Below are 18539 nucleotides of genomic sequence, written 5' to 3' on the forward strand. Positions count from 1 at the left end.
GTAGACTGTTTGTTGTAGAATAATCTTTTTGTACACTGTGAAGATGTGTTTGTGTAGAGCATGCCATATTTATTCAATGGTCATCAATGAAACGCTATTAGATTTAAAACACATAAAATATTTTGCTGGTGGGAATTTTTTAGCTTTTTAAAAATTGTTTCCTCTTACCTATCAAAATTATTTGCCATGCTTGGGCATGTAATATGTAATATGAAAGTAGATTGGCATAAGCAGGGGTAGGGAAAAGAGAAGAGTGGAAAGGGCCAATCAAAACAAAGGACACATTGAAACTGCTACTTGATAGGTAATTAAGATTAAATTAAAAATTCAAGTTAAGTACCTTTTGAAAAATTTATTTATTTTTATGTGTATGATTATTACCTGCATGTATGTGTATTGCGTACATGCCTGTTTTGCATGGAGGCCAGAAGATGTCAACAGACCCCTTGCAACTACGGTTACAGTTGTGAGCCACCACATGGGTTCTGGGAAATGACACCAAGTCCTCTGCAAAAGTAGCAAGCACGGAGTGATCTCTCTCCATGTTCAAGACCGTGCTTCGGCAAGGATACCACTTACCAGGGTGGGGCATGGGGATTAGAAAAATAAGTAAAGAGTATGAAGATGAGAGTGAAAATAATAAAACAGAAGCATGGGATAGCATTGAGAGGGAGTTCTAGTGAATACTGAAATCCACACTTTTATACCCAATACAACAAGGGGAAGAAGACAGAAGACTGTTTTAACAAGTTACAAAGAACAGCTTGAACAGTTGCTTGCTTCAAAATTTTGAGCCATTAGAAAATTAATCAATGAGAAAAGATTTCTGTTGTTTAGGCAGTGAATCCACCCTAGACCAAGTATCCTGAAGGCAGCCACTCCCTAAATCAAACCTCTTAATTCAAAAGAAGGAGCAGAAGTATGCTTGAATATCCTGACCATTGGGGGTGGGGGGGGCAGGGGAACTGCCTGTGTGGGCCTCTTAATGACAAAATGACGAAGCAACCACACCCTAGGTCAGGATGTGTAGCCACACTTGTCAACAATTCTGAACAAGCTAAAACTCTCTGACCCTCCAAGGTGGAAATAGGCTCACAGTTTTGGGGATTCCACATCTCCAGCCCTTAATAAATAAATCAATGAATGAATAAATAAGCAAATAAATTTAAGCAGTTACACTGCAAAGGTAGAAAGTAAAATGGATAAAGCAGCTGTTTATTTGCCACGTGTAACATCTGGCAGTACACTACACAGATAGTAGCAATAGATCCAGAAAATAAATCGCCAGAACTCAAATGGTAAAACTCTGAAAAAAAAAAAAAGACATGCGTGCAAACCCAAACATTGAGCAATGCTGTTTTTGTCATTTTTTTATTTGTCTCTCTGTTCTTATGAAATTACTAGAATGAAGAACATGAAATTTGGCAAAGCATACTGAATAAGATAGGTTCCTGTGTTGTCCAGTGGATTCATAGCTGGTGTGTTTGAGCTGTGGGCAATATCCATGCATAGAATAATTTGCACTGGGACTGAGGAAGTAACTAAATGGTGGACCATTTACCCAACATGTGTAAGGCACTAAGTGCAATTCCCAGCACCATCAGGAAAAATAAATAAATAGACAGAGGGGGGAGGGCGGAAGGAAGAAATAAAGGAAGATTTGAGCTAATAAAAATAGCCGACATTTATTGATCTTAATTGCAGTCAGTCACAATAAACTATTTGTGCCTGTATTAGTTAATTCATTGGATCTTCGTTCACATTGAGACCCTCTATAGTGCAGCAAAGCCCCTTTAAGACAGAAAGTAAAGAACTTAAAATAGTTTTGGGAAGTCTCTGAAACTGATCAAATTTACTAAGCCTCTCTTCTCAAGAGTATATAAGTGAAGAACACACGTCACTCAGGCCAGACAAGCTGTACCCTTGTGACAAGCCCAGCTTCCAGGATTAAACAGATACCAGCCAAGAAGCCTGAATGTAGACCAGCCAAGCTTCTTAGAAGAAGAAAAAAAGACCAGTTGAGCTGTCCGAAAGAGGCTCAGGCCCACTGGAAGGCCAGCCTGGAAGCAGCACTCTACAATCTAGTGAGGTTGCGTAGTGGGCTTCGGGTTCCCAGCTTGGTGAACTGTCACCTATCCTGGGGTGGGCTTATGATGCAGCTGTCTTTGAGTCATGTTTGCACCTGTCATAACCTCACGTTACCTCTCACCTATATTCCTGAAAGTAATCCTAAGAAAATTTATTGGCTCACCAAGTTGGAGTTTGGTGGTATCTGGTCTTTGGTCTATCATTGGGCATGTATCTGGGGTAAGTGGATATTGCTCATGTCTGTCTAGGAAAAGTCTGTCTTACAACCAAGTGCCAGGAAACATCTGCTGTCAGCTGGCCTAGCCAAGCTCCAATGGCACCTCTTTAAATGAATGTCACGTCTCTGGTCTCCTAGTTAACACTTTTCTCCACAAAATTATGCTGTCTCTGTATCTTCAAAAACAGGCATGCTGGGCAGTGGTGGCTCATGCTGGTAATCCCAGCACTCAGGAGGCAGAGGCAGGTGAGTTCTGTGAGTTCAAGGCCAGCCTGGTCTACAAAGCAAGTTCCATGATAGCCAGAACTGTTATACAGAGAAGCTTTGTCACAGAGAAACCAAAAACAGACATAAAGGGAGAAAGTAGCAACTCCTGGTAGATACGAAAAGAAAAATTAAAAACTGGCATTTGATCTCAATTTTTGAGGCTAGGCAAGTGTTCCAATAGCAAGGGTTAGATGGTAGGGCAGTCTAAACAATGGGTCACACAGGATAAAGATTGACATGGAAACTTGGGGAAATGTGTACAGACAGGAAAGGGTAAGAGAAAATGAAATACAATGAAGCCTGTGAGGGCTGAGAGTCAGCAAGGCTCTTTCCTAGCATTGACTTGGCGTGCTACACTGCCAACTTGCCAGACAAGAGAAGCATACTGGTGGGATAGTGGCATTATTGCTACCTAGGTAGCTGACTGAATTCTGATTCAGTCTGAGGCTTACTCCATACAAGGAAGTTAAGGCACATTAATGGCATGATGGAAGACACTAAAATGAACCTGCTTCTTCTGTTTGGCTAAATTGAGATGTTGTCAAACTGTCTCATAAATATTTATGTTTATACACCTAGACTAGTGATGCTTTCAGCGTTGACCAAGCAGCTAATTTAGATACTATAGCTGGTTAAAATTCTGAGAACAAGTGATTGTTGGATACTCAGCCTTAAATGAGACACCCATAAAATTCCCTTCCTGAATAAAGCAAGAGCAGGACAGTGGAGAGAAGGCCCATGAAATGCTGTGGAAAGCTGTGATTTCCTGACAGGGTCCTCACCAGACTGAGCCCACAAACATTTAGTCACAGACAGAGGAGGGGATAGTAGGGCCTTGCCCTGCCCAGCCGAGCTAGCGGGAACCAAAGGCTGTAAGGAAGAAGTCATTATCTCTAGTGCTGTAGCCACTGGTGAGTTACTCACACTCCAGCAAATAGCTTCGCACCCATGCCACACGGTGGCCTTGGCTGCTCCCAGTGGGTCACAAAGCAAAGCAAAGCAAACAGACAAAAACAAACAAAAGAAAAAGTCCTGAAGCTACAATGGGCACTCGGTGGCAGGAGGAGGGCTAGGATGACAAGCGACGCGAGGCATTAGCATGACCAGAGCGCATTATATCCTCATAGGACATCAAGAAAAATAAATTTATTTCAAAAGATAACATATTCCTGTACCTCTTTTTAAAAACAGGTTTTTAAAGTTCCTTATCTCAGTCAAGCAGAGGTAAGACAGGAGTGTGCAAATTTGGGCCGTTTTTTTTTTTTTTTTTAAAGGTACTCTGAAAAACCTACGTAGAGACTTCCAGATACATCTTGAGGTTTAATAATAATCTTGTGTTTCATGGTAATTGTATTTTCCATTTTGCAATGTACTTGGGATGATAACTCATCTCTATGCTTTTAGCTTTAGAGAAAGAGAAAGTAATTTAGGTAAAATACTGTTAAATGATTAACAGGCTTATCTATAGAAGAACAGTTAGCTCAAGGGAAAGGAAGTAGACAGGGAATAAACTTTATCCTCCTTTGGGTGCCTTATGAGCCCAAATCAGAAATAAAAACCTTTGAATGGAGGTGCTTTCTACATGCGTGTTACACAGGACTCAAATCTCCCACAGCAGAGGCCCAGGGCTTCTGACTGATGGTTTTGTTTGTGTTCAGACAAGCGTCCTGGCTTTTATTTACATATAATTAGCTTACAAAGAAAGAAATTCTATCTTATAATTTTTATCAAAACCTTTATAAATTTCATAATAATAATAGCAATAATAATTCAGGAATGAGCCATCATGTTAATAAGAAGGATGTAAGGTTTATAGATGTAAATAATTTTTTGATAAAGAGTGTTAAAGAGTAAGGAAATGCTTTTACATAAGGATGGGTTTTGTACAGGGAGCTTTGTCCTGAAGTAGAAAAGCATTTGAGGATGGGAAGACGGGAAAGGACAAAACTGAAGGCTGAGAGTGCCAAATGTACAGAAAGTGGACATGGCTATAACTAAGTTAATTGTAGTAACTAATCATTAAAGCTGTTAAAGTCGAAATTCAATACCCGGAGGTAAAACTGAAACTCAATTCTTCATTCACAAAAATCAGGTTTTCCTCTATATTGATCTATTCTTAGCGATGTTTACCAAAACCTGGAATAGAAGGACAAGAATTTTATTAATCCTTTTGTTAAATGAGACCTTTAACCTATCTCTCTAATCACTAAACTTATGTTTTCTTATTGAATAAAGAATTCACTTGCTGGGTGGCCTATGCAATGGAAGAAGTTTTGTGAAAATATATTTATATTGGGAGCATTTCTGGTGAATTACACAGTGAGTGGTGAACTTATTTTAATGACACAATTCAAATCTCCTCATACAATTAGAGCTCTTAGATGACACTAATAACCTTTCAAAATTAACCAAAATTTTGGCTGTAGTAAGACCCACCCCTTTGGAAACACCAACATCTCTTTATAAAATAAGTTCTTGGTGTGTTATAAGAAGTTAAATGAAAGCCATGTGAGCTTATAGGGAGGCACAGATGAAAAGAGACTTTAAATATGACAATCGAACATTCAGAGTTGGTTGCCATCTTCCTCCATAGATGCGAAGCCCAGGTGAGGGAAAAGAGCTTCAGGCTCACGCACAAATTCCTATTGTGTGGGCCTTCACTTGAATCAGACAGCTGCTGTTACACCCCAGGCGACAGTGCCACTGTGGCTCTATTGGGGCTATCGTGCCGACCATATTGGCTCCTGACAGATAGGACCATGAATTGCTCCCCTTCCTTGGCAACTTACCTATCACTTCTGAGGCTGAGAGCAAGTCACTGAGCGTGCAGATCAGTTCCAGCGTGATTCCTCCAACTCCTGTGTCCAAAGTGTGTGGTGTATTCAGAAAGAAGGTCTTACCTGCAAGTTCTGGGAGGCAACCCAGGGCACCTACAATAACCCATGTTGTTTTAGAAAGCTCTTGTTATCTCCCGACCAACAACTCAAAAGCTTTCCCATGCTTAATGTCGCAATGATGGCAAGGTAGTGTATGTCTCTCATGAACGTCATTGTCACACTGTGTGGTATCACTCAGACCGTGTGTGTGTGTGTGTGTGTGTGTGTGTATATATACATTTTAAAAATGTAAGCTTATTGAATAACATGTTGCCCTATGGTCTTTTCAACCATTCTTAGCGTTAGTTCTTTCTCCTTCCCCTTCCTGCATATTCCCCTTCATCCTTACTCTCTAGTATAGGTCTCCCCCTTTTCTATCACCTTCTTTGTAGTTCAAGTCTCCTGTTACCCCCTTTCCAGAGCTTCTCCTCCCCTCCTCACGTGGTTTCCTTCTGTTTCCCTGGCTTCCTAGGCTACTTCAAGTTACATCTGGGTTACCTCACTCAGTGTAATGTTTTCTAGTTCCATCCATTTACCTATAAATTTCATGACTTTATTTCTTTTAGAGCTGAATGGTATTCCATGGTGTGCATGAACCACATTTTCATCATCATTCGTTAGCTGAAGGGCATTTGGGTTGTTTCTTTCTCCTAGCCATTGTGAACGGAGTGGCTGTGAACACGGACGAGCAAGTGTCATGGGGTAGGATGTCAAGTCCTTTGGGCTTATGACTAAGAGTGTGGTAGCCGGGTCACATGGCAGACTGACCTTTAGCTTTCTGAGAATTTTCCACACTGATATCGACATTCGCTGCACCAGTTTACAGTCTGACCAAGAGTGAATAAGGGTCCCCTTTCCCTGCATACTCCATGGTCCTGGTCGCTGTTTGCTTGGTCTTCACCAACCTAACTGGGAAAATGGACTCTCAGAGGGGTTTAATTTTCACTTCTCTGATTGCTAAGGATGCTGAACATTTTATGATATATTTCTTAACCATTTTTATTGCTTCTTTAGAAAATTTTCTGTTCAGATTCAGAGGGCATTTTAAAATTGGACCTTATGTTTTCATGACTTTATTTTCTGAGTTCTTTCTATAGTCTGGCTATAAAGCCTCTCTCAGATGTACAGCTGGCAAAAAATCTCTCTTCTACTCTGTGGGCTTCCACTTCACTCAGTTGACTGTTTCTATTTCTTTCGTTGTGTAGAAGACTTTAAGTTTTATGAAGTCTCATTTGTCAATTGCTGGCTTTAATTTCTGAGCAAATGGAGTCCTATACAGAAAGTTATGACCTACGTGCATCTTGCAGAACACTGCTTGTGTTTTCTTTAGCAGTTCGACTGTTTCAGGTTTCACACTAAAAGGACCACCTACATTTCTTTAAACTGAGTTTTTGTTTTTATGTTTACAAAGATTCAACTCTGTATTTTCACAATGTTGGAATTTATAGAACTAACAATAGATTCACAAGGTAGGTTGACTTTGTAAGTATCAATGTTCCCAAGTAGTCTCTTGATAGCCTGACAAGGCAAATACAGGAGCACAGATTCTTTTATTCTAATCTTACCTATGAATATTAACTTTCAGATTGTGTATTATACTACACACAATATATATGCATATATGTCGTTTACAGATTGACCATATAGGATTGCAGAAGCCCACGTGAAACTCAAGGAATTGCAAAGATGCCTGAGAGGCAGACAGGGCAGCTATGGGATCGTAAAGAGTCTCTATGGCAATGAGATAAACCCCTGCTGGAGGTCTGCTTTTACCAAGTCAAGGTTTGCACTTAGTCAATGACAGAGGCTGGAGAGGCCACATGCAATACTCAGTCCAGAAGACAGTTACATGGCCGGTTGAGACAGACAAGTGGGCAAAGGTACCAATGGCATTTCGAGAAGAACAACCACAGCAGCAGGGACAGCCAATTGAAAGCCGCAGACTGCTGGGAGTTCTCTGCTGCACACAGGGTGGTAAGATAAGGTCTTCTGACCACTGAAGCACTAGGTCTCCTCTTCACGCGGTTCTGGTGAGGGAGCTGCACCCGTCCCCAGCCTTGTGAGTCCAGTGTGTTGTCATGCGGGTTTTCCCTGGTTTGATCTTAACATCAGCATGTGGTTGTAGCTCCCATTTACTTTGATGGTTTAAAAAAAAAATAGTGGGCCCCTTTTTGCTTTGAGGAATAAGTTCTTAATCTGTCTGTGCCTTGTGGTTGGTGCCAGACAGATGGTGTTTACTTGCCCATCAAGGTGTGAACTCTTCTGAAATTTTTTCTCAAAATGGAGTCAATGCTGCTTGTAAAACAGAACCTGCTGCAGTCTGAAAAGCCATTGTTTTGCAGTGTGGAGTAACTCAAAGCAGAGCACATCCTGATCTCAATATCTTTACTTTTCACTAGATTTGAACTGCAAACACTTCATTGAGGAATTGCATTTCTGTTCACAGAAGTCGTTAGTCTGATATCTTCTTGCAATGTGTTGCCTAGGTTTGGTATCGGAGTCATTCTGGCCTCATGATGCACTGGGGAAAATATTTTCTTTTTTGAAAAAAAAATTGAGTTCATTTTTGTTCTCAAATATTTTGTGCTATTCCTTTTTTCTGGCAGTCCGTTTTTATTTTCAAATAAGTGCAGGGCGAGCCACGTGTAAACTGGGAGGAACTGCTAATCGGCTTTCATTTTACAACTCTGAGATTAATCCATACCATCTGTGATCTATGACAAGGGCGCCAAATTTTTAGTTAGCCGCAGCAAAGACAAGGGAGCCAAATTTTTAGTTAGCCGCAGCAAAGACAAGGGAGTTCCCTAATTCATCCTTAAAAGTTTCTCAAGCTTCCCCCTCTCACCCTTTTCTAAGTGGAGCATTTATCTCGGAGTCAGTTCATGTGGCCTTACCCCAACCTCCCTCTATCTTCAATACAGGACCAGCTGAGCGTGGATCTGGGAAGTGACAGCCAGGGAGTGACTCCTAGCTTAGAAGAAGCCATCAGAATCCCTAGAGGGAGAGGGTTGGACGGAGGGTCTGGGGCGGGGCGAGGGAGGAGTGCAAAACAGAACCTAGGGGTTGGAACCTGTGGAGCAGCAACGCCCCCTAGGCTATAAATATTGAGGTGCTTCACTGCTCATCGCCAGGCAGCTGCGAGGGACTGGATGATGCTGTGTGACCGGAGAGGACACACGGCGGCGTGAGTCCTGCTCCACGGGTGGCTCGGGTGACTGAGGCCGACTGAGGCCGGTACCAGCGCAGCGGCTTTCCCAGCTCTGGTGCTCTCTCGGGTGCGGTGAGTCCTAGCCGAGGCGTCCCGCCAGCGTGGTGATCAGGGGCGGGAGGGGCCGGTTCCTTGTCACTGCGTTTGAACCGGGGGTACTGGGAGAGGAGGACCCTGAGGATCCTGGAGAGCAAGCACTTTCCCGACCAGCGGGCAGACTGGAGCTAGCCGCCCTTCTCCAGATCAGGTGGGAGGAAACTGCGCTCACTTGCAGCGTGCTCCAAAGAGTCATAGTGTTTTGACCAAACTCTTTCGAGTACAGGCTAAACAGCTACAGAAATGGGAGGCAATCAAACAACTTTCCTCCGTGCTTTTAAATAACTGTTGTGTTTTAACTGTGATCTGAATTTAACCCTGGCCTGTGTGACTGCGAAGCCAGCCATTAGAAGTTGCGCTACTTCGAGTTTAAGAGTGTTCCCACTTTGTTTGCCCCTGACCCCCTATCAGCGGGTCATTGTCATCAGACACAGTCGGTAGGTGGGCCAAACTCCACCACCGCTGGTGTTCCCAGCGGCTCTTTGATTTCTCACTCTGGGGCGGGGAGAAGCAGGTTGCTGTATCTTAGCAGGCCCACTTGGCCTGTGGTGACTGCATGATTCCAGTGGTTCAGTACCGAACCTAGAGAATGGCTCTCCACTCCTCTACCCCGTTCCCAGTTCCTTTAGCCCAGGGCCTCTGTAACCCCAAACTGTGGTGGTCTCCAGAAAACTCAAGCCGTCCTGTCTGTCTCCTCCTTCTCTTTGGTCAAGTATAGAGTAATTGGCTGCCGGTGTCCCCTTGTTTTCTAATGTCCTCACTAAGCATAAAAACCCACTACCGATTCGCAGGAGACTTTTTTCGCAGGAAAGTTTGGGCACTGTGTGCCCTGAGGTCACGTTTGGAAGTTGACTGCATTAATTTCCTGTGTCATTCCAGGAAAAGAGGCTGCGTCAAGCATCCTTATCCCCTTCTGTTTTCTTCAGCAGTAATTGTCTTCTTCAGGGTACTTCACTCCCAAAGTGATTTATTTTTTTCTGATAGTTACTACCATGGGGTTCCGGGGGTCCCCATATTTATTGCCTTAGCAATAACCCTCCTTAAAATATTCTATAAAAAAAAAAACCAAAAGGAACCCAAGAGGCTTATTTTAGGGTTTCATCTCCTTGGTTTAACCACAAACAAACACTACCTATTTTGTTTGCCTTCTAAAGGCCCTACTTGAACAATCGCTTCACTGGGAACCTAGAATAATTTTCTTGCTAATGCCCTTCTTGTCCTCCCACCAAATTAGCTGCATGGTATTAAGAGTGTTTTTATTTGTTCAACAAGTCTGAGTCTCAGGTCACTGCACAGAAGGTCTCCTCCAGTTACTAAAAACCCTTGATTCTTTCTGCTTATTGGCGATTGCTGACAAAATAAAAGTCTAAAATGTTTACCCCGTTAGCCCGGGTTTAGAGTCTTCAAAACTGTCTGTCTTTCCTTTTGTCTCCTCAGGACAGACATTAAGTTTCCTAATAGCTCCATAGGTCCATCCCCAAATCATAGGTGGCAATTCCTGTAATGTATAATAGATAATGCTGAGGTTTAGGGAGTGGCTTCAAGTTGCAAGGTCTTAATATTTACTGGATTTTCAGATTCTTCCTCTTCCTGGATTTTTTTGAGTTTTGTTTGTTCATGTTTTTGTTGTTGATGTTGATGTTGGTTTATTTTCCCCTTTATAAGGCCTTGGCTTCTAGTTCTGCTCTTCCTTGGTGTTAGTTGAGCCGACCTCAGTGCCCACCACCTCAGGAGAGAGTGGGTTTCCTCCCAGGGGAAAACCTGTCATTCTGAGGCTTACAAAATGTCCGACCATCACAGTGTCTGAGGCAGGCGTACTGAGTGCCAGTGTGTCTTCTGTCTTAACTTGGGTCAGTGTGAGGACACACCTATGAACCATTCTGCTTCCTCTCCGGTCTAGTTTGGAGGAAGAACGTTCCCTGATACCTTAGAGCTTATTTTTGCTGCCTTTGGCTGCTGCTCCTTATGACTGTGGATATTGTGTTACTAATTAACAGTGGCAACTAATTTTGCTTATTCCAAGGAACCAAAAGTTTAATCTTATACTTACTCCAAACCCCAGTGAAGTACTTAGCTGCGAAGGACTTTGAAGCACAGTTTGAACGATGGCCACCAGCCTCTCTCGTGATACCCTTCCCAGGCAGATAGCTGAGAGCTGCGATATTTTGCTTTCAAATCTGTTATAGGGACAGAAATGGAGTTCCTATTCTATTTGTATTTTTTTTTACTGCCCAGAACAGACTCCTGTCCCTCAGCCTTTTGTTGATCACTGTGCCTGGTCCTTCCTTTCCCTGAATAGTAGGTTCTAGCAATCAGCCTTTTAATGATTTTATGGCTAGTTACTTTTAACCAGTCTTACTCAGTGGCAGAAGGTAACGCGCAAATGATTTGGCGAGCGACTGCTATTAACGTATTAAAAGCTCAGAAATGTAGTGTTTGCCTCTCAGAAAAGAAATGTAAAGGGGTATAAAGTTTTGCGAGAGTTATTACTTTAATACCAGATGGGAATACAAAGCAAAATATATATTTGGGATATTCATAGAAATGACAACTCGATATTGCTGTTTTGTACAGCTCTATTACCAGGAAATATTTGCTGATCTTTAATTCTTTTCATAGCAGATATTCAGAAAAGTTCCTTTGCATATGAAAACTAAAATTATGATTCAAATTTCTTTAATAGAAAAGAGTTTGTTGTATGGTTTGAATGTTGTGTCATTGCTTTCTTCTACTTCACTCTTACAGGTCCGTTGAGAAACGCTCGCTTTAGGTTTCGTTTTTGCGCTTCCTCTAAGGGTCTTAAGGGGAGACAAGCGTCTAGAATCTGCTAGCTACGGTTACAGCTCCCATACCCAAGAGTCTTTTCCAGAGTTTTATGTTTAATTACATTTACAGCATTGAAAAGTTTGGGAAACAGTTGAACAGGGAGTCCACACTGCTTCTAGTGGCAGTCTTCTGGATGAGTTATGAACTTTAACTCATACGACTAACGATCCTTAGGTTTAGAGCAACTGGTTTCTTACTCATTTTGTTTACACAGAAGGCACCTTGATCTTCACCGAGTGATAAAAGTCTTGGCTCAGGCCAATGACTTTTAACTCTTTGTCTTAACTTCAGAGCAAGAATATTGGAGACACATGCATGTTGCTACGTACTTGCCTATAAAGAGACACTCTGCTTGTTAATTCACTTTCTGAGTTGCTTAGATATTTGCTCATTTTATACGAATCAGAGATCATACACTGCTTTGGAAAATGAAGGATTGTCTTTGAAACTGAATCAGCAGTAGTAGGTTCTTGCAAAGGCAGCTGTATGGAGCAGGGTGACATTCAGCCTTTGAGGACACGTCAAAGCATGAAAACGGTCTTTGCCCTGCAGAGTTAGTTGCAGGGATGTTGAGAAAGAGAAGACATTTAAAAGCCACTCCTCCTGTCCTGGTGTTCAGATGAGATGGGTGTCTGGCGTGGCTGTACTGTTCAGTTCCTGAACTTCTCCAACAAAGACAGCTCCTTCCATTCCCCCCTAAGACTCGCTTAATATTATAGATCATGTGTTTGCACCCTCATAGTCCTTTATTAAGTGATTCCTTGTGTCTGGGGGAAAGCGTGACAGCAGAGCTTCCTTTCCAACCCATCTAGTGTTCCATCCTGTCATCCACAATAAAAAGGCTTAACATTAACATTGGTCATTGGTCTCGTTGGCAATAGACACCAATATTGTTTTTTTTTTTTTTTTTTTTTTTGGTTTTTTCGAGACAGGAAGAACTACTGGCAAGGAAAGAGTGAAAGGATGAAAAAAAAAAAACAGAATCAAAGATGATGAAAGGCAGCCTCAAATCAGTGGTTTTGAATGTGTTGAGGCCAGTCAAGCTCTGTCCCCCTGTTCAGACTCACCACATTTCAAACCCAAAACAAGCGCCGTCCAGTCACCCCAGGTGCCATCCAGTCTCCCCTGGTGCTGTCCAGTCCCCCAGGTGCCATCCAGTCTCCCCAAGTGCCATCCAGTCTCCCCAGGTGCCGTCCAGTCTCCCCAGGTGCCGTCCAGTCTCTCCAGATGCCATCCAGTCTCCCCAGGTGCCGTCCAGTCTCCCCAGGTGCCGTCCAGTCTCCCCAGATGCCGTCCAGTCTCCCCAGGTGCCGTCCAGTCTCCCCAGATGCCGTCCAGTCTCCCCAGGTGCCGTTCAGTCTCCCCAGGTGCCGTCCAGTCATCTCAAATGCCGTAGTCCATAGAGCAGGCTCTTATTTATCTACTGTATTGTTTAAAAACTCTGAATCATCTGAGAATTTATGAAAATGTAAAATCTCACACTCCTTGAATAAGAATCTGCATTCTCAAAAGACTTCTGAGTGGTTCAAGCACATTAAACACAGAAAAGCCTTGGTATTCATGCCTTCCTTAAAATGATTACCTTGAATGTTATTTTTTTGGCCTTTGTATAAGATAATGTTTTAAAACTGGGTGGTGGTGGCACATGCCTTTAGTCCCAACATTCAAGAAGAGAGGCAGGGGATTTCTGGGTTCCAGGTCAGCCTGGTCTGCAGAACAAGTTCCAGAACAGCCAGCACGACACAAAGAAACCCCTTCCCTCCAACAGAAAATATATTTTTAATAAAGCTAAAATTTATTCATCACATAACACATGGCGCATAGTGTTCATTCTGTAAATGTCCTTCATTTAACCTTCAGAAAACTATGACATAGTCTCTATGTATCTTCATGTTATCTGCCAGAATACTAAGAAATAATGGAGATAGATTAAAAAAATACACAAATGTGGTAACATTTTAGATTTACTTAAATCTTAAAAGCCATGTACTTTGCCACATTATCTGTCGCACACTGGGCAACTTTCGTTTTGATGAAAGCTAATGGCGTAAGAATTTATTTAAAGTTGTAATTTGAAATCAAGACCCATTTTTCTCTGGGAGAAGAACACTAAGAACAATTGTTTTGTTTCTGGTATTTGACTTAAGATGCACTGAGAAGAAATCTAGAAATTTCTGCTATCGGTTGAGAACTGAAAGTGTGGCAGTCTGTCACCCGATGTGCATGTGGCGGGAGGAACCAGGGTAACACACACACCGCGATCGAGCTTTCTAAAAATGGAACTGGAAACAGTACAGTCTGGAGTCATAACTGCTTGGGAAACTGAGGCAGGAGGGCCCATTGAATCAGGAGTTCAAGAACAGTCTGGAAAATATACAAAGATGGTCCTTAAAAGGTGTAAAATAAAAAGGGTAGTAGGGCTTTTTAAAATAAACTTTTGGGGAACTGGGAGTGTAACTTGGGTTTCTTCCCCAGAACCGTGTGAGCTGAGCATGGTGGTTCATACCAGCCTGGATCACATCTTACCTTCAGCTTTTAGTATAGGCTCTTATTTACCTACAGTACGGGTTTAAAAACTCTGTAGTAGAGTCTAGCTGTAAAGTGGTCAGGCTCCACCTAAGTGGCAAATTCTTTGAAGTCAGTGACTCTCCAAATGCTTTAGTTCCTGTAGGGTTCCTCCCTATGTAAGCAGACTTCTGACAGTTGTTAGATAGACCCAGCCAAATGCTTCTTGTTTTGCCAGAAGATCATTGAAGTTGTCTAAAAGACCGAGCCGAGCCTAGGTTCCCTGGGATCGTGTCTAAGAATCATGGCCTGCCACCAGGACAGTTGGCACGGTTTTCTCAATGATGAATTTTACCCGCTGCTTGGATCTAGTATGTTAGCATCCAGGCAGATTTACCAGTACAGAATTTAACATTTATGGGAAAGACTGGGGGCAAAGCTCAACTCAGAGACACCAGCATGCCGTGCAGTGAGCATGGGAGAGAGTTAGTGCAGCACATAGGAGATGTACACGCAGCAGGCAGAGTTCCTCAGTGCTAACAAGCAAGGCAGTATCAATGGCCATCCTCACCGGCTTTGCCAGGCCCAGCCTGTAAGGGCAGACAACTTCTATTAGGTTTCCTTCTTCTTCCAAACAGATTAAAACATTCTGTAGCACTTCCTCCAACAAATGCCATATGCTTACAATTTTATCATCAGAATTTCCTCTACTCTTTGACCCACATTTTTCTTGGTATTTAATTCAATTACATTTCTTCATGATTCTAAATATGTGTAATTCTTCTTGAATAAGAATGCTCCATTAAGCCGGGTTTCATGACTGGCTTTCCATTCAGAGGATGTCACTTTAGATAAAACACATTGTACCATGAATAAAACACACTGCACCATGATGTTTCCCAGCCATTCGCTGCCCATAGTTCATTGTTGTTACTTTAGCCATAATAGGAGAGAACTGGAGTGTTTTCTACATGTTGATAGTTCTTAAATACTTTTTGAAGTTTGACCTGCTGAGAGAAGAGGTTTGAACCAGGCAGTCACAATATAATTGAGAAGTATAGAGTCATCATGTATGTATCTTATATTTTAATAACACGTAATGACAATATATTCATTAGCAACATATAAAACATAAATCACAAGTATCATTCTGTGCGCATTACAGCTTTGTTGATTCTTATCAAAATACTATTAAGGCCGGAATTAGGTTCTTGATGGTCTAATGAAAGTAATTTAGTTTTTTTATCACTGATTTGTAAAATAATTTTTTAAACTTTTATTAATGTCATAAAATTTGTATAGCAAAATAACCACAACAAAAGGATCAATAAAAAATACAACAGATCTGAGAAGTCCTAAAGGGCTAGTCATTAAAGATTTATTCTTCCTATCATTTTTTGTATGCTTTCTAAATTTCCTTAGTGAGTGTTTAACATTTCCACTTTGTGTTTGCCTTGGACCTTCTGGTACTTTCCCTCTAACCCACTCTGGTGGGTTAGAAACTTGTCTTAGCCGGCCACAGCTAACACTCTGAAGAGGGGCACTGTAAAATTGATGATTTTCTTATTTTTCTTCCAAAAATGTAGTCGTACAGAAAGCCCATAGCTTTTATATCATTTTAAGTGAAGAATCTTCTTATAAAAATGTCTTTGACAATGGTAATAATGCCCCAAATCCTTCTGTTTTGATACTATATTTCTGTTATGATACTATACTTCTGTGTACAGGCTTTCTGTGTCACCTGTACACAGTCCCTTCAAGTAACTGAACAGGTTAAAACAACCTTTGTAGACTCTCCCAAATCCATAATAGAAACTATCGATGAATTTAGCTACCTAAAAATAAATAATTAAACAAACAAACAAACAGCTAGATAATAAGCAGCATGATAAACAAATTCAAGAGATAAAACTGCAAACCTTTGGAAGCTGCTTGCCACACATGGCATGTAAAATATTAGCTTCTATAACTAACATTCACCTTTTCATATGAGAAACTATGCATGGCCTAATTGAAAAAGGAAGCAAAGGTAATGGCCATGTAAGATAGGAGCAGAAAAACTCCTGAAGAACATTAGAAGTTGAGAAACTCAGTTTAATCCACAGGCACTGAAAGAAGATTTTTGCAAAAATCTAGATTTTGGGCATCAGATTTTTATCACAAACTTTATAAATAGAATTTTATCACTATCCATCAAAATGTTAAAGAACAGTTTAATTTAATAATTCTATTTTGGACCTGTGCTAGTGATAATGTTCAGTAAGTATAAAATGTCTATGTATGAATATGAGCATTGAAACGTTTTGTAGCAGCCAAAAGGAAAGCTGGAAAAAAAGAGATTTAAGGCTTTAAGAACAGGCCGGCTAAGTAAATTATCAATGAATGGATCTGCTTTCTGTGTGCCCTCAAAGAACGTTCTGTATAGCTATAAGGCTAAATAAAACCAACAGATTAATGTCAACAATGAACAGAGAAGTAAAACCTTAGTTAAGAGAACATGAATGTACACACATGTGTACATGTATATATACTTTGAGTTCTAGAGGGGTAAAGAAGGAGAGTATCTCTGGGAGGCAAACTCACAAAATTAGAGTCAGACATTTACATTATTATGTAGCAACCTTTATATGACGTGCAGGTCTTATATAAAAAAGACAAACAGAAAAAAAATCTTTTGTAATAGAATTCTCAAAATATAGTTTAATAATACTTGCGTAAACCTCATAAAAAAAGAGAATATGTAGCAAAGTTTAACTGCAGTTTCTTAAGTAAAAGCCCAATCCACTGTAATAGTTTGCATCTTTAGGGTCAGTTTCACTAAGTCTGGTCCCCCTTGCCTGCAAGACACCGGGAAGGGTTGTTAAACATGATTAGGAGAGAGCAGCCTAACTCCATATTAGGGAAAATGTGTTCTCAGTGCGAAACATGTGGCTTCTTTCTCTCCTCAAACAGTCTTAGTATGCAGTATTAGCAAGTTTTTAATAGAAAAAATTAAAATCTGACCACATTTGTGAGTCCCTTTAATATTTTCCTCTTCCAGATTTAACATATGATCGATTGGTATACCATGGCTGGCACTTTCTCCAGATAAATCACTACAGCCATCCCTGGAAGTCATCACCAGGTAAGGGTCTCATAAGTCGTTTTCTCTAATAGTCAGTTATGCAAGCAGGGAAGAGTAAAATTTCACCTTTACTCTATTTTCTTGATACATGGCTTAGGAATGTGTTTCGTGTAACTTTAAATATAAACGCTATCATAGTAACCATTCATTCATGAACCGATGGCAAACCATGCCAGATAACTGAAAACCTTTGGCAAAGGGCCCTTCAGCATCTGATGGTTGCCCTGTGTTGCGTTCTCGCTGTGCAAGGGGTGAAAAGGCTAGCCACAAAATGGTTGTGGCCTCATCAGCTTCAGGTCGGGTATGCGTTCACTCATTGTCGGGAATCTAAAGACAGAGACCTTAACATTAAACCTGCTTGCTTTCAGAATGCCAGCGTGTCTCACAGTCTCTGCTTGCAAACCTCTCCCCTGCTTTAGTGATAATGCAGGGTGATATCAGTCAGGGAGGGAGGTCCTGTAAGCTCTGTGAGAAACGTGGAGGCACAGGGTCGCACACTGGTGCCTTGGAGAGTAACACAGCGGTCTGAGACTGTTTTGGAGATCTTCTTCTGTAGTAGACCTGATATTTTTCATGAAGGGGGGTCCCTTGAACTCAACTAGTAGGGAAAGGAACCTTCAGGAGCTTCCCTGTTCTATTTAGAGGAATTTAAAAGCCGTGTGTGTCCAGGGGTAGGTTGATCCCGACTTTCCTGAGAAACCGCCACACTGTTTCCAAAGTGGTTGCACAAGTTTGCATTCCCACCAGCAATGGATGAGTGTACCCCTTTCTCCACAACCTCTCCAGCAGAGGCTATCATTGTGTTTTTGATTTTAGTCATTCTGACAGGTGTAAGATGGTATCTTAATGTTGTCTTGATTTGCATTTCCCTGATCGCTAAGGAAGTTGAGCATGATCTTAAGGGATGTTCTATTGGGAACTCACCAAGGCCAGCTGGCCGGGGTCTGAAAAAGCATGGGACAAAACCGGACTCGCTGAACATAGCGGACAATGAGGACTACTGAGAACTCAAGAACAATGGCAATGGGTTTTTGATCCTATTGCACATAATGACTTTGTGGGAGCCTAGGTAGTTTGGATGCTCACCTTACTAGACCTGGATGGAGGTGGGTGGTCCTTGGACCTCCCACAGGGTAGGGAACCCTGATTGCTCTTTGGGGTGAAGAGGGAGGAAGACTTGATTGGAGGAGGGGGAGGGAAATGGGAGGCGGTGGCGGGGAAGAGGCAGAAATCTTTAAGAAATAAATAAATTAAAAAAAGGCCGTGTGTGCCCCTTGGGACACGCCATGATTCTGTTTTGCTGAGGCAGACTCTAGATGGGTGCTAGGTGGG

At 41.7% G+C, this 18539-nt stretch overlaps 1 protein-coding gene across 1 annotated transcript in view; it reads left to right on the top strand.

Annotated features, from left to right (window-relative positions):
- The first annotated feature begins 17141 nt into the window (after nucleotides 1-17141).
- LOC130885854 (type-1 angiotensin II receptor A) overlaps nucleotides 17142-18539 on the top strand; it is a 41752-nt gene continuing 40354 nt past the window's right edge. The window contains exon 1 of the mRNA XM_057787656.1: nucleotides 17142-17207. The gene's annotated coding sequence lies outside the window, so the exon portion shown is untranslated. The remainder of the gene's footprint in view (nucleotides 17208-18539) is intronic.

This window comes from Chionomys nivalis, chromosome 13 (genome assembly GCF_950005125.1).
Source record: "Chionomys nivalis chromosome 13, mChiNiv1.1, whole genome shotgun sequence".
Classification (NCBI taxonomy): Eukaryota; Metazoa; Chordata; class Mammalia; order Rodentia; family Cricetidae; genus Chionomys; species Chionomys nivalis.